We start from the raw sequence: 14461 nt of genomic DNA, 5'->3' as shown, positions 1-14461 counted from the left end.
GGTTAGTCCTCTAGACCGAAAATGGGAACTATGCTTGTCGTGAGAACTTCAGTTCTTCGTTCTTGTTTGTTTCACAATTCCTATTACAGACTTCTAGAGGTTGTAGAGGGGAGTTAATAGATAGAGTTCTAACGAGGAGCCCACGTCCGGAAATAGACCGCCGGATATAAAATGAGCTTGAAGATCGGATAACTTTCAAATCGCCCGCTTCGCGGTACGCACACAAACTGAGAAGTGGGTTCCGTCGTCAGTCCCTGTTTAAATTACGGCATCACACATACGGGTTTCGTAGCACTACACCAATGGCTGCGAGAATCAGGTACGTTCGCAACCAATCGGGTTGTCTGCGGTGCTCCACGGACGGCGCGCCGCACTCTCGACTTCGAAGAGGACATCTTTCGCCACGCAGAAGTGTATGTGACGACGAGTACTCGAAACATTGACCATTCCACGGGCTCCTATAGAGCACACACGTCAGAGCTCCGCTGTGTGCTTACCGTGAGGCGGGAGATTTGAAAGTGATCCGATCTTCAGACTTGTTTTACACCCTAATGGTACATTTCCGGAGGTGGATTCTTTATCAAGATTTTGTCTAGTAAGTCCCCTCTACAGATCCTAGCAATCTGAAATAGGAATTGTGAACCGCCCTGTATATACATGGACAGACTTAAAGGTGTTTGCCTACTGACCAGTCGACACGTTAGCTCCACAAGCTCACTCACTCGTTCAAGAGTCTTGGAATGTGGGTTTATTAGAACAGATGAGACAGTGATACTCATTTTTCCTGTGAAATTCGCAAGTTTAAAAACGTTTTCTCACTTTGTTAGTGACTGCACAATATGCTAATAGGAGGACAATGTGTCCAATTTCGGCTCGAAATTTGGGAACATAGAATACAGCCACATACGGAATATACAATTCTGAGATCCTGGTAACCAAAGGTCGCATCGAAGTGCCTTATGTAGCGGTTTCCAAAGTTATCATATTCCCGTCTTTACTTTGATGATGCTAGAAGATAATCTAATTTATTTAAGAGAATCTCAAAACTAATTTTACGTACTAATTGACAAAATGGAAGGAAAAAAAAATGTGGCTTGAAATTCCTGTGACCCTATCGGATTTCTCGCAGCCGGGGTAGGTGGTCCAAAGCGCTAAAATCTTTGCATTCGGATCACGATTTTGATCCAGTTGCTAGGAAACGTGAGTCGGTAAGCGTGCGTGAAGAGGAAGCGCCCGCCTGGCTCACAAAGCATCAGCCGCACCGTCACTGTCCACGCTCATTGTTCTCAGCCGTGGGCACGGCTTTTCAACTGCAGCCCTATTGTCTCTCCCAGCGCGTGGACACCCACGGAGTGGGGGAAGCCCGGACTGACAAATCCGAGCTGTTATGCGGGTTATGTAACGTAAACTTTCTATGACCAAAGAAGTGTTCTCATATATGTTTTCCTTCCCCCTCTGTTTTCTTGACATAGAGTGTCTGTCACAATACCTTTGCAACGTCCAAGTTTCGCCACGCAATTTGTCCCATCTGTATTTATTCTTTCGTCGACAGCAAAATACCGAAGATAGGGAGCGGAAGTCTGTTACAAAATATTCATCAGATATGTAAATGCGACCTACAGCGCATATGTGGACCAAAATATTCTTCGTCTTGAAACTTTCTGGCAGATTAAAACTGTGTGCCGGACCGGATCTCGAAAATGGGAACTTTACCTTTCGCAGGCAACTTCCCTGCCGACTGAACTATGCAACAAACTAAGTTTTGTATTGATTGACTGTCATTGTACTTTCGTTCAAGAAATTTAACACTTCGTTTTTTCTGTTTCTCATCGTGGATGTGTTAGGTGTGTGAAAAACTGCGTTTAATGATTTCTGAATCACTGTTTTTCCTGTAAGTGTTAAACAGTGTTTCATACACAACTGTTTGCAGGAAGCATTTTGTGTACTGTTTGAAGTGAGATACATAATTCTCACATTGTAAGACTAATAGTATTTGTATTGATATTCAGTAAACGTTTTCTACGAAAAAAAGTCCAAGTACGACTCACGACCCGCGTTCACAGCTTGACTTCCGCCAATGCCTTATCTCCTACCTTCCTGTCTTCATAGAAGTTCTCTGTAAATTGCGGAACTAGCACTTCTGAAAGACAAAATACTGCGGAGACTTGGCGCGGTCACAGCCAGGGGCTCTGGTTCGAGTTCCTGTCCGTCACCCAGTTTTAATCTGCCCAGAAGTTTCATTTTAGGACAAACTGCACTGCAGAATGAAAACTGGCTCTGGATTCTTTATCTTCTTCAGAAAATAAGTGAATGACACTGCCGTACATGAAATAAAACTTTATGTGTACTATTTATGAAGAAAAACAACGACCTCCCGTATAGTACCTGAATTTATGCTAAAACAAGAGGATATTAATATTCCCGCCGGTATGTTCACAAGAGTCTTATCACATTCAAGACTAAACTTAGCAAATCGCTATTTGTCCGTTTTCTGCACTACTCAGCTAAATACCTCATTAAGACAAGCAAGGATGACCAGAAATTGATCAGTGTGTAACGGTAATGTGTGCCTTCATTGATAAAGTGTACTCCCAATACGAATTTTACTCTTCACGCACGCATGCTCTGTGGAATTTGATTTTCTGTAATATTTGCATACTACTTCTGGTTGATCTCGTGTAGCACACTTTGAATCGAATCCTGAGCATACACAATGCGAGGTCACTGAAACACAGAACGCAAAAACCAGTTTTTAAAAATTTTTATCAGATAAAAAAAGGGATACTCATTTTTCCGAAAAACTATTACTTAGAAACATGATGAGGGTGAGAGACTTCAATGCGTGGATGAAACAGAAACTTTATGGTGGAACGATCATTCTTTGCAAATTGATGGCAAGTCTCTCTGTTCAGTTAAGGCTCTATTCATCGTCTCAGAATCTACGCTGTTTGCATGTAAATTAGGCAGATAGAGCTAAGGCGGTTTCAGAAACTTTCCAAACCATATAAATTATAGGTAAAACCGAAGACATCTACCAGTTTTAGGAGGGCGTGGTTGGGTGTACACGTTAACATCCTCAAGGATTCGCAGCGTTCTCGAAATTCCAACGGACGAGAATTATAGCCTGGTCAGCTTACGCGGGCTACACGGAGGAACGCAAACACGCGTCTGCAGCTGAATGGCGATAGCGAGCTATTGCAATGCTGGCAGCCGTCCTTGGAGCTGGGATACGCATACAGATGGCCGCTACGGACAGTGCGTGCGACGCGTGCGGACCCGTCTCGCCGCTGTTTCAGCTGGACAGCGTCAGGTGCCCAAGGGACGCCTTCACTGGCGGTTCTATTTTTCGACCTATACGTTGTTCTGCGACATTTCTACACTTACATGTCTATCTATATTCCGCAAGCCACTTCAATGTCTGTGGTGGAAGGCACATGTTGACCAATGAAACACGCGCCCCCTCCCCTCCCCTCCCCAATCCCCTTTCCCTGTTCGTCGCGAATGGTGCGATAGCAGACGCTTGTTGTATTTCTTGAAGTTTCCCCGGCGTATCAAATATTCCATCACTTTTCGAACGTGCAGCCGGGATATTTTGAATTCATGTTCCGATATTTCGGCAGACAACCTTTCAGCCGTTCTCAGAGTGTCATTTGCAGGTCATTATCACCTCGAGGATGGCTGAAAGGATGTCAGCGGAAATATCGGAACATGAATTAAAAATATCCCGGGCGCACGCTCGATGGGACATAAGACGATTGTTGATTAAACTCCGTGTGTGGTCGAATCTCTCTCATTTTACCTTCGTGGTCTTTTCGCGACTATACATAGGGGGAAGCAATACATTCTTCGACTCTTCCAGGAACATTCGCTCTCGGAAGTTTAGCAGTGAACCACACCATGATGCACACCGTCTGTTTTGTAGCTTCTTCCACTGGAGTTGGGTGTGACGCTTTCATACGTCTTAAAGAAACCTGAGACGAAACTCCCTACTCTTCTTTGGATCTTCTCTGTTTCGTCTATCAGCCCTACCTAATACGGGTCCGAGACTAACGAGCAGTATTCAAGAATCGGTCGAACGAAGGTTTTTTTATAATCTGCCTCCTTCGTGGGTGGACTACATTTCCTGAGGTTTATTGCAATCAATCTAATTCTGGTATCTCACTCCATTTACATTCACTCCCTACACATAATCCCAAAGTTAGTGGATGTGACTGCTTCCAGTGGTTGTCCATGAAATTCGGCAACAGCCGTGTAATTGAGATTTTATTTTATTTTGATTATTAGTTTCGGCATTCCACTACGCCTTCTTCTCTCAAAAATAAACGATATTCTCATACAGTGTCATATATTCCTGGATATCGTGAATTCAAACCGTATCCCAAGTGCTTCATTCGAAGACTTGGTTGCAATCACTCAGTTGTTTCCTGCTTTTATTAAGGCGAATGTCAGACACTAATTTTAAGATTTTTATAGCCTTCTGTGGTCCTCCTTTCGCTTTTACTAAAACGCTGAGTTTTGGCAGTTGTCAGTTTCTCGACTGAAAGTTTTGATGTATATTTCAGTTAGCTGGTTTCGCATTTCAGCGACAAGAACACTGTGCTGCGTATAGTCGCGCCTGAAGATCACGTGCAGCTGCCCTGTCGAAAAATTGTGTAGTTTCCGCGATAGCATTCGACGCAACATCCGAGAACCTTCCAAGCAACAATCGTATTGTCAGTTACCTGAAATTGCATTAGACACGTAAACCCCCTTACTACCCTTATCCCACACACTACATTACTTTTTATGCAGCTTTATAAGTTTCGAAAGCTAGCGGCAGTTAACAATAGTGTATCTAAAATAACCGCAGAAATAATGTTTGCAAGTTTAATAGACATTCGGGTGCCGGCCGCGGTGGCAGAGCGGTTCTAGGCGCTTTAGTCCGGAACCGCGCGACTGCTACGGTCGCAGGTTCGAATCCTGCCTCTGGCATGGATGTGTGTGATGTCCTTAGGTTGGTTAGGTTTAAGCAGTTCTTAGTTCTAGGGGACTGATGACCTCAGATGTTAAGTCCCATAGTGCTCAGAGCCATTTGAAGCATTCGGGTCACTGATGACGCTTCTGTCAATAAAACCGACAAACTTGCTGGCGTAACTGTACTCCGCTGTTTTGAACTGCACATGCATTGACAATCAACTCATCGGAACTACGCGGCATCTAGCTACATTTTTTACAAAATTCCTGAAGAAGTATTTCGATAACAGCAGATCCTGGTTACAAAACGAACTTTTTCAACTTTCTTTTAGGCGCATTCATTCAGTCTCTCTCTCTCTCTCTCTCTCTCTCTCTCTCTCTCTCTCTCTCTCTCTCTCACACACACACATACACATACACAGAGAGAGAGAATAACTAAATTTACCGGTCAGATCGAGTGTCTATTTTCTTTATTATTGTTATTATTATTAGTATTATTATTATAAATGAAGAACACAAAATTGTCGGTGTTCTATAGTATTACTTTATCTCGTCCACTGGTTTTCGGGTTATAAGGCTATAGTGATACTCTAACGGACTATTGCCATCAAAAAAAATTTATTTGTTACATAATCTATTACGTTGTTTTCACACATGTAGAAGTAGTCTTCTGTTGAGTGCAATTCTTTGATAATGTTGTCCCCCCTTTCCTTACATTTCATTCTAAGTTCGTACACACACAAATACACACACACAGCGACTCACCTACCTTCTCACTCACACACACGTACGGACACACACACACACACACACACACACACACACACACACACACACACACACTCACACATACACACACACGTTCAATGTTTATTTTTTTCGTTTGTTCCCTTTATATTTATTTACTATTTAACATTTTATATTATGTTATCAGCACACTGTCGAATATGACGTATACTCCGTGTTGGCAACTCCCCGTGAGTAATACCTTAGTTCGCCAGTTTTTATCGTCTTTGAGGACGATAGCCAGTTGCAGTCTGATGATGTCCTTGTAACCAGAAAACCGGTTAATGAAATAAAAACTGTACAGTATCCACAATTGTGTTCTGTTCATTTACAATTATGACGTTATTCTACCAAGAAGCGACGGAAGAACCAGTTAACATGTGAACAGTTTATACGGGATATACAAGAAGGACCATTACTTACAATCAGCACCCTTCCCGGGTTCTGGGCAGAGCTATATCACAAACGGCCAGTACAGTCGCGTCCAGAGCGCTGTGCGGCGGTGCACACGACACTGAGACACCCGAGTCTCGGCGGAGACTGGTGGCGGGCGGGTAAGAAGTGCGGCCAGAGTGGCACTAACGAGAAAGTGACTGACTGGCTCATTACGAGAGCGTCGCTAACGAAACCGCCGGCGCCGTCAGCGTCTCGAAACTGTCCACGGCCCGCCAGCTAAGGCGTCCGTCCGCTGGCGGCTGATTCACCGCCCGCTGCCAACAGCTGGCGGTCTGGGACAGTGCACAAACGCGTATGAAATTCCGTGGTTGCAGTTAGCCCTCAAGGCACGACAGGTTGCTCCGAGTAGAGGTTTTATGTTGGCCAAGCACTCAGGCGCTTTCGTATTGCGTCTGACTGACCCAAAACTCTATTCGTTCGCTAGTTTCAGTATGTCTCACATAGTGAGAACTGACAGGTATCGTCAGCTTGCAGATCTTCCTGTTCGCTAGCTTGGAAGATATCGTCGCTCACATGTTTCAATAATTTACGTTTCTCATTAAGACCCTGGAAGTACTGATAGAGTAAGTTATAAAGAGGTCCTGGATCTAGCCCAACGAAAAATAAAACGCCTAATGAAGAGCGTAGAAGTTCAGTTCCATGTGCAGCCATCCAGAGTGAGATGTTCCTGAAGCACTTCTGACAAACGGAGAGATGGTTCCTCCAACAGATCAGATCATTGTTCTCTCTCCCCACCTCTTTTCGCCAACTGAGCTTGTCTTCTGCCTGTACTCTCGAGGAGTTCCCTTCTTTCCATCTGCGTGACGGGTGCAACAACTCTTCTGCGACTATTACACGCTCGCCCGATATGGACTAGGATTTGGGATGAAAGTACGAAACCCCCAGGAATTACTTATAACAATTTACTGCCGGAGAAGCAAATGCAAAACGTGGCTCATCAAGCTTTTCCGACACGGAAGTTGAATAAAGAGTCCGCGGAGAATGGCTAAGTTGTTGTTGTTGTTGTTGTTGTTGTTGTTGTTGTTGTTGTTGTTGTTTTGGTCTTTAGTCCAAAGACTGTCTTCGTCTCCCTCTACGATTTTTACCACACACATCCCTCCAGTACTAAATTGGTGATCCCTTTATGCCTCAGAATGTGTCCTATCAACCGACATCTCCTTTTGGTCAGGTTGTACCACAGATTTCTCGTCTCCCCAATTCTGTTCACTATCTCCTTATTAGTTACGTGATCTACCCAACTAAGTTAGAGTAGTCTAAATGTTTAAATAAGAATACAAATGACTACGGACGTTGATGATACGGAGTTTATCGCTCTAAAACACTATCACTAGAAGCGCTCTTAGAACTTTCTAGACACAAAAACAGTAATCGACATATATGAGCGGTCGAGAGGCCTCAACTACTTCGAGTCAGTGTTGTCCAAAGCTGCGCACCAAAATTTTGATGATTTAAAACGAACGTACATTGAAATAAAAAGAATAATGAAGTCGAGTAGTTTTCCACAAGAAACAAAGAAACAAAAATGCTATTTCCTTCCAGTTAATATTGTTAGGGACAGTTGAGAACAGGCATTGTTTTGGGCGAACGAAAAGGTTATGGACCGCTGTAAAATACTAGATCGGAATTGCAAATAGTCAACAAATGTTCAGTTTGACATAGTGACCACCCATTCTTTTCATCAGCCGGTATCATCTAGGAGGAAGTATCAAAGAAATATATAAGAACTTTTTATGTTCCTCACTCTGTGCGGAAATTTGCCCACTATTAGCATCAAGATACCGTGAATGAACACCCACAGTGAAAAGTACCATAAACGTCTAAGATGGAGTACAGTGCAATTGGATAGTAAAATTATGATTTTGAATGGACATTTGTTAATTAATAAGTGTTTCAAAGTTTATAAATCACTTTAGACTTTCAGTGCCAATGATTGCTATCAAAATCCTTTGCCGCTCTACATAGGACCGAAATTGTAGGGACATTTGATAGCTAAGATACAGTATTTAATATAGCGATATGTCAGATAGCAATGGGTAGAATGTCCATAGTAACTAGATCATGAAGGCATACGACAGAACACAACTGAAAAGTGAAACCAAAAGTTGCGGGTAAATGACTAAAGATGAACAGCGTATTTCACGTTCAGAAACGCACCAGCGGCTGACAAGAAATTCTTTCATGCTCGCTTATCCGTAGAGAATGTTTGTCGGAGACGAAATTACTGAAGTGTTTCAATTTGGTAGTGAAAGCTCAGAATAACGTGCAGCGAACAGGAGTCATGATGTTTCACTAAATGGCAGGTCAGTTGCATTAAAAAAATTATTACGTTTCTACTTAACTGTTTGGTTAAATAGCAGCTCCAGTTACATAGAAACTTAGTAATTTATTTTGGTGCAACTGGACCTTCTATTTAATCAAATGGATAATGCAAGTGTCATCTGACAGAAACGAGACGTGTGTTGACAAAATAAATTCAACAAAGGCATCAGCTGCAGCCGATGCTGCGGGTGTTAGGAATTAACGTGCACATAATTCGCCACAAGTCGCATATTGTTTGACTTATTCTCTCTACAGACGATAGTGCTGAGCGGAGAGTGAAACAAGTAATAAAGCAAATAGCACGCCACTGTGTCAGTTTATCCTCATTAACACAAGGAACCTAATGTTTCCTGTGTGAAGCCCATCCTCATCCAGATTGCACCTGCTGAAAAGTCAGATTATAATGGCTAGTGGAGGGCTCGTCTCATGTTCCGTCAATCACTGACTAAAGAGCCAACGCTTATGTGGCCATAGTGCACGTAGATGCTTTGCAATTATTAAAGCTGTTTTGAAGTCCTTCTTTGTGACTAGCAAAAAGCGAGTATCTACTTTCCCATTACGTGTTCTGATTTGTTGATTTAGAACATACTCAGGAGCAGCATTTTTGTCTGATTTACGGTTACATCTTCAAGTGTCGTTCATTCTCCAGTTATTCCTGCGGTTGGAACTGGGTTTTTGGACTAATTTCACATTGAATTACAGCACAACATATTTCTTGGCGTGAGATTCGATAAAAATATTGCATCATATTAGCAGAATATTCCGTCGGTTCTTGGTAGAACAACATTATAATAAATATAAAGTACCAGTTTGCTTTTGTTCTACTGCCCGCAGCTCGTGGTCGTGCGGTAGCGTTCTCGCTTCCCACGCCCGGGTTCCCGGGCTCGATTCCCGGCGGGGTCAGGGATTTTCTCTGCCTCGTGATGGCTGGGTGTTGTGTGATGTCCTTAGGTTAGTTAGGTTTAAGTAGTTCTAAGTTCTAGGGGACTGATGACCATAGATGTTAAGTCCCATAGTGCTCAGAACCATTTGAACCATTTTTTTGTTCTACAATATTACTTTTATTGTTAACTGGTTTTCGGCTTACAAGGCCATCTTCAGACATTTACTGAGTATTATCACCAACGAAGTTACTTCTCTTCCAATGGTGTCTGCTAGCATTTAACTTCTTTGGTGATAATACTCAGTAAATGTCTGAAGATGGCCTTGTAAGCCGAAAACCGGTTAACAATAAAAGTAATATTGCAGAACAAAAGCAAACTGGTGCTTTTCATTTATTAAAAATATTGCATCACTAGTGTTTATTTAGTGCTTTTTTTGCTGAAACGTAAAGTAATGGAACAATATTTTGATGAAATTCAACTGGCCGCTGCAGCTAAAGTTCGTTGATTTCTTTTTTTTAAAAGCGGTTAACAGTACACACCGAGAATCGTTCCGAATATTGTAAGCCTATATGGAGTTGCTAACAATCTCACTGCTGTTTTCAGAAACCTGTACCTAGATTCAAGTTGCTGAATAGAATATCAGATGGGAAGACCCTTCCTTAATTATTCCTAAAGGTGTCATCAGACAAGGATGCAATTTGACCATACATTTTCATATTAGTCGTAGATTTCATAATGAGAAAATCTATGGACAACTCCAACATGGGCATACGACTGAAAGATCAGTCTAGTGTTTCGAATCTGCATTTTGCGTATGACGTCGTTGTTGTGGCAGAAACACCAAAAATTTTACAACTACTGACTAGCAAGCTGGATGAAATGGAGAGTTCAGTACGGATAAAAATAAATAGTGATAAAACAAAAACGATGTGCACCTTCTCAGATTGTAGTGTAGCAAAGGTACTGCAAGATGTTGACCGATTTCCGTATTTCGGCAGCGTTATCTGTAATAACGTGGACGTAGATGCAGACATCACCAGGAGTTTTGGCAGACCTTCTGTAGTTTTCCAATGAAAGAGATCCATTTTGCATGTAGACTCTGTAAGTATGTTCACAAGGTTTCGGCTGTACTCTGTCATCGTCCCAATGGCCAATACACACACGTGAGACCTGGAAAATGTCAGCAGAATCAGCGCACAAGCTTGATATTTTTTACCAACGGTTATGGGGCGAGTTCTGAAGACCAGCTAACGCTCCTCGTTTCAGATTATGACGTGCTGAGACGATGTAGTCTACGAAACCGGTATAGTATATTGCTGAAAGAACACTGAAGATTGCTGGGTATCTTCTACGCTCGAAAGACGGATAAATCGCGAAATCAGCAGTGTTATGGAAACCAATGGATGGATACGCAAGTAGAGGAAGAGCTCGTAACACCTGGAAACAAACTTTTGCAAAGGATCTCCAATGCGCGGACGTGAACTGGGAGGAAGCTGAAAACCTGGCAGCTGATCGAGTTCGCCGATGGAAACTTGTTGCTCGATATGCTGCCTAGGATTGGAGGAACTGAGTTCAGGCGTTTGTTTAAGTTTACAGGTTTAGCCAAGAGAGACTAAATGAACACTAATGTTGCAAAATTTTTGTACTGTTTCACGTGAATAAGTCTTTTGTGACGCACGCCAAAGCGAAATTAGTGCCATGCTCGAAAGAGGTAGTAGTTATTAAAGGAGACATAAAAAAGCAGCTCTGGTGGGCTGTCACTACAATGCATTTTATAAAGTGTGTCCCCGCCCCCATCTAAAAAAAAAAAAAAAAAAAAAAAACCACAGGCAAGCCTTAGAGACATGTTTATCACATCAAAACAATAACAATGAAAAAATGTGTAGTAAACATTGGGTTTAATACGCATACCTTAAGAGCTGTGAGCACTTGTTGATCTTCGCTGCTGTGAAACAAGTCTCTTCTACTGCAAGGATTTTGCTTTCCATGTTTTGGGAGAAGGTGGCATGGACCAAACCAACAAAAAAAAAAAAAAAAAAATAAAATAAAAATCGTTCAAATGGCTCTGAGCACTATGCGACATAACTTCTGAGGTCATCAGTCGCCTATAACTTAGAACTAATTAAACCTAACTAACCTAAGGACATCACACACATCCATGCTCGAGGCAGGATTCGAACCTGCGACCGTAGCGGTCGCTCGGTTCCAGACTGTAGCGACTAGAACCGCACGGCCACTCCGGCCGGCCCAAACCAACAGAAAAATGTCTAGTGAAGATAGGGTTTAAAATGCACGTCCTAGGAGCTATGAGCACTTGTTCACCGTCGCTAATGGTCATAGCTTTTAAAGTATGCATTTTAAAGCCCATGTTTACTACACATTTATTTCTTGGTTTGATGTAAGGAACCTGTACTTAAACCTTGTAGGTGTTCTGTTTTGGCCGGCCAGAGTGACCGAGCGGTTCTAGATTCTACAGACTGGAACCGCGCGGCCGCTACGTTCGAAGGTTCGAATCCTGCCTCGGGCTTGGATGTGTGTGATAGCCTTAGGTTAGTCAGGTTTAAGTAGTTCTAAGCCTAGGGGACTAATGACCTCAGATGTTAAGTCCCATAGTGCTCAGAGCCATTTGAGCCATTTGTTCTTTTTTGGGACACCGTGTATAATGTGTTGCTACAGAACAGCATAGAAAATATATATTCAAGAAGTTACCTAACGAGGCCGTAAGTGCTGTGCTACTGTACAAGGAACGTAAATTAGGCTGATGAAAACCATCGAAAGTTTGAAAATGTGTGTATTGATGATAGCTTGATTATATTTGGGTACCGCCTGAAAATGAGTCGCGCTCGAAACCGGTAGCAATACATAGCAAAGATACTAAAAAGCAGCTTCTGTGGACTGTTATTGCAATGTGTTTTAAACGCCGGAGCGCCTGAAAAATGTGCAAAGCAGAACGACACTTGCAGATGTAAGCGAAAATCAGACAAAAATGCTACCGCTGACGATGAAACGAGACGGGTATGGAACTATAAATACACATTTTTTCAGTAGTTGCAGAGCCGAAATGTAAATACTTTGCGTAGTTGTGAGTAGAGAGTGTGTGAGGGCGCGCGCGTGGAGCCGCAGCCGACAGCTGAGTGCCGCGTCAGCCGGCGGCTGTGCCAGTTCGTGCAGATCGGCACCTTGGCTTTTAAAAAGTGAAACTCGCTCACGGCTCGGTCGAGCTCGCTGGCTTACCTCTCGCTGCGGCGCTCGCCGTCCTGTCGCCGACGCCTGTGGCTGGTGGCGGCTCAGAGGACACAGTGGCAGCAGCTCAGGCGCACATGTCTGCAGCCCAGTCCCAGTAAAACGGCGGATCCCGGACGGCGTACGGCACACGAAACTCTCGCTACTCGGCCGCTCCGCGGAACATGTCCTCGAGAGATGTGTAGTGAAAGTATATAGGCAATGGCACCGGTCGAGTCCTCCGCGCGGCGGGAGTAGCTGTCGGAACGATTCCCGTGTGACGACTGGCAGCTGTGAGTGCTGTCGGCGCTCTGTTGTGGGTGCGCTGGAGGCCGCGGGTGGTTAACAGCTGGTAGGGGCAGGCGGTGGCGGGGCCGCGTCGCGGTTGCTGGTGATGGTGACGGTCGGTGTCGCAGGCGGGGGGCCGCCGGTCATCTTCCTCTGGACGACGATGTGAGCAGTGTCGCGCCGTGTAGTGTAGTGCGGTGTGTTGCAGAGGTGCAGAGGCAGCAGAAGTGAGGTTCGCCACTGAGCGGCGACCCGCGCACCGCCCGCTATAAGAGTGAGAGTGAGCCAGGCGGCCCGCGGCCGCAGACCCGGCCGTGTGGAGGGAGGGCGGCCGCTGGTGGGAGGAAGGGCGGCCGCGCGGGGCCCTCCGCCGCAGTACAGTAGCCGCCGCCGCAGCCTCTGGGGCGTCTCTGGCCACTAGCGGCTACAACCGGGCTCGCTAAACCACTGTGCAGTGCGCGGAAGAGGCTACCTCATACTGTGGCCCTCATTAGATGTGCTGTCCCACAAGGATCCATCTTAGGTCCCTTACAATTCTTGTGTTTTACTTCCAGATCATACAGACACTGCAATAAATGACTCTGATTAAAATTATCCGGACACTGCTATATTCGGCGGTATTCACCTTCAGATGCCACGAAAGGAGGACCCATCAGCATAAAAGGAGACTGGCACTATTGTATAATCAGTGGAGAAGCAGTAACAGCATGAGACCTCGGTGTGTCTCAGACCAGTACCAGTTACATCTGGGCTCGCTAAACCACTGTGCAGTGCGCGCAAGCGGCTACTTCATACTGTGGCCCTCATTAGATGTGCTGTCCCACAAGGATCCATCTTAGGTCCCTTACTTTTTCTTGTGTTTGTTTTATTTCCAGATTATACAAACACTGCATTAAATAGACTCTGACTAAAATTATCCGAACACTGCTATATTCGCCGGTTTTCACCTCTACAGGGTGAAAAGTATTTAAACCGACAAACTCTGCGAGGTTGTAGGGGACATCAAAACAAATATTTTTCCTTAATGTAATTTTTTCCTACGAGGAGTATTTAAACTGGTAGAGGAAGATTTCTCTGGCAGCAAATTAATTAAACCAACAAACACTTTTCCATTTTTTTTATGACCAAGAGACAACACATTAACACAACCCAATACCAATTACAGTAGATTTTCAATAATGCCTCTATTCACACGTAAACAAAGGTTACACCGTCGGATCATGTTCTGTCTGACACGGGCAAAAACCCCAGGAGTATCCTGAATTGTTCCTGCTGCTGCTACTATCCGAGCAACCAGATCCTCTTCTGATGCAACAGGAGTTGCGTGAACAAGGTTGTGCATCTCTCCCCACACAAAAAACTCCTGAGGGGACATATCTGTGGATCGAGCAGGCCATGGTACAGGACCACCTCTGCCAATCCACGTTTCTGGGAACCGGCGGTCCAAGAATCGACGCACACAACGACTGAAATGTGCCGGTGCCCCGTCATGTTTGAACCACAATCGTTGTCTTGTAGGGAGCAAGACGTCTTCCAGCAATTCTGGTAATGCT

General features: G+C 44.1%; 1 protein-coding gene across 3 annotated transcripts in view; it reads right to left on the bottom strand.

Annotated features, from left to right (window-relative positions):
• Window positions 1-13170, bottom strand: part of LOC126416096 (A disintegrin and metalloproteinase with thrombospondin motifs 1) — a 498682-nt gene extending 485512 nt beyond the window's left edge. For all 3 annotated transcript variants that reach the window (XM_050083591.1, XM_050083593.1, XM_050083594.1), the window contains exon 1: window positions 12633-13170. The gene's annotated coding sequence lies outside the window, so the exon portion shown is untranslated. The remainder of the gene's footprint in view (window positions 1-12632) is intronic.
• Between the last annotated feature and the right edge of the window lie 1291 nt (window positions 13171-14461).

Source organism: Schistocerca serialis, chromosome 8 (assembly GCF_023864345.2).
Source record: "Schistocerca serialis cubense isolate TAMUIC-IGC-003099 chromosome 8, iqSchSeri2.2, whole genome shotgun sequence".
NCBI classification, from domain to species: domain Eukaryota; kingdom Metazoa; phylum Arthropoda; class Insecta; order Orthoptera; family Acrididae; genus Schistocerca; species Schistocerca serialis.
This window is presented reverse-complemented; position numbering and strand designations above follow the sequence as displayed.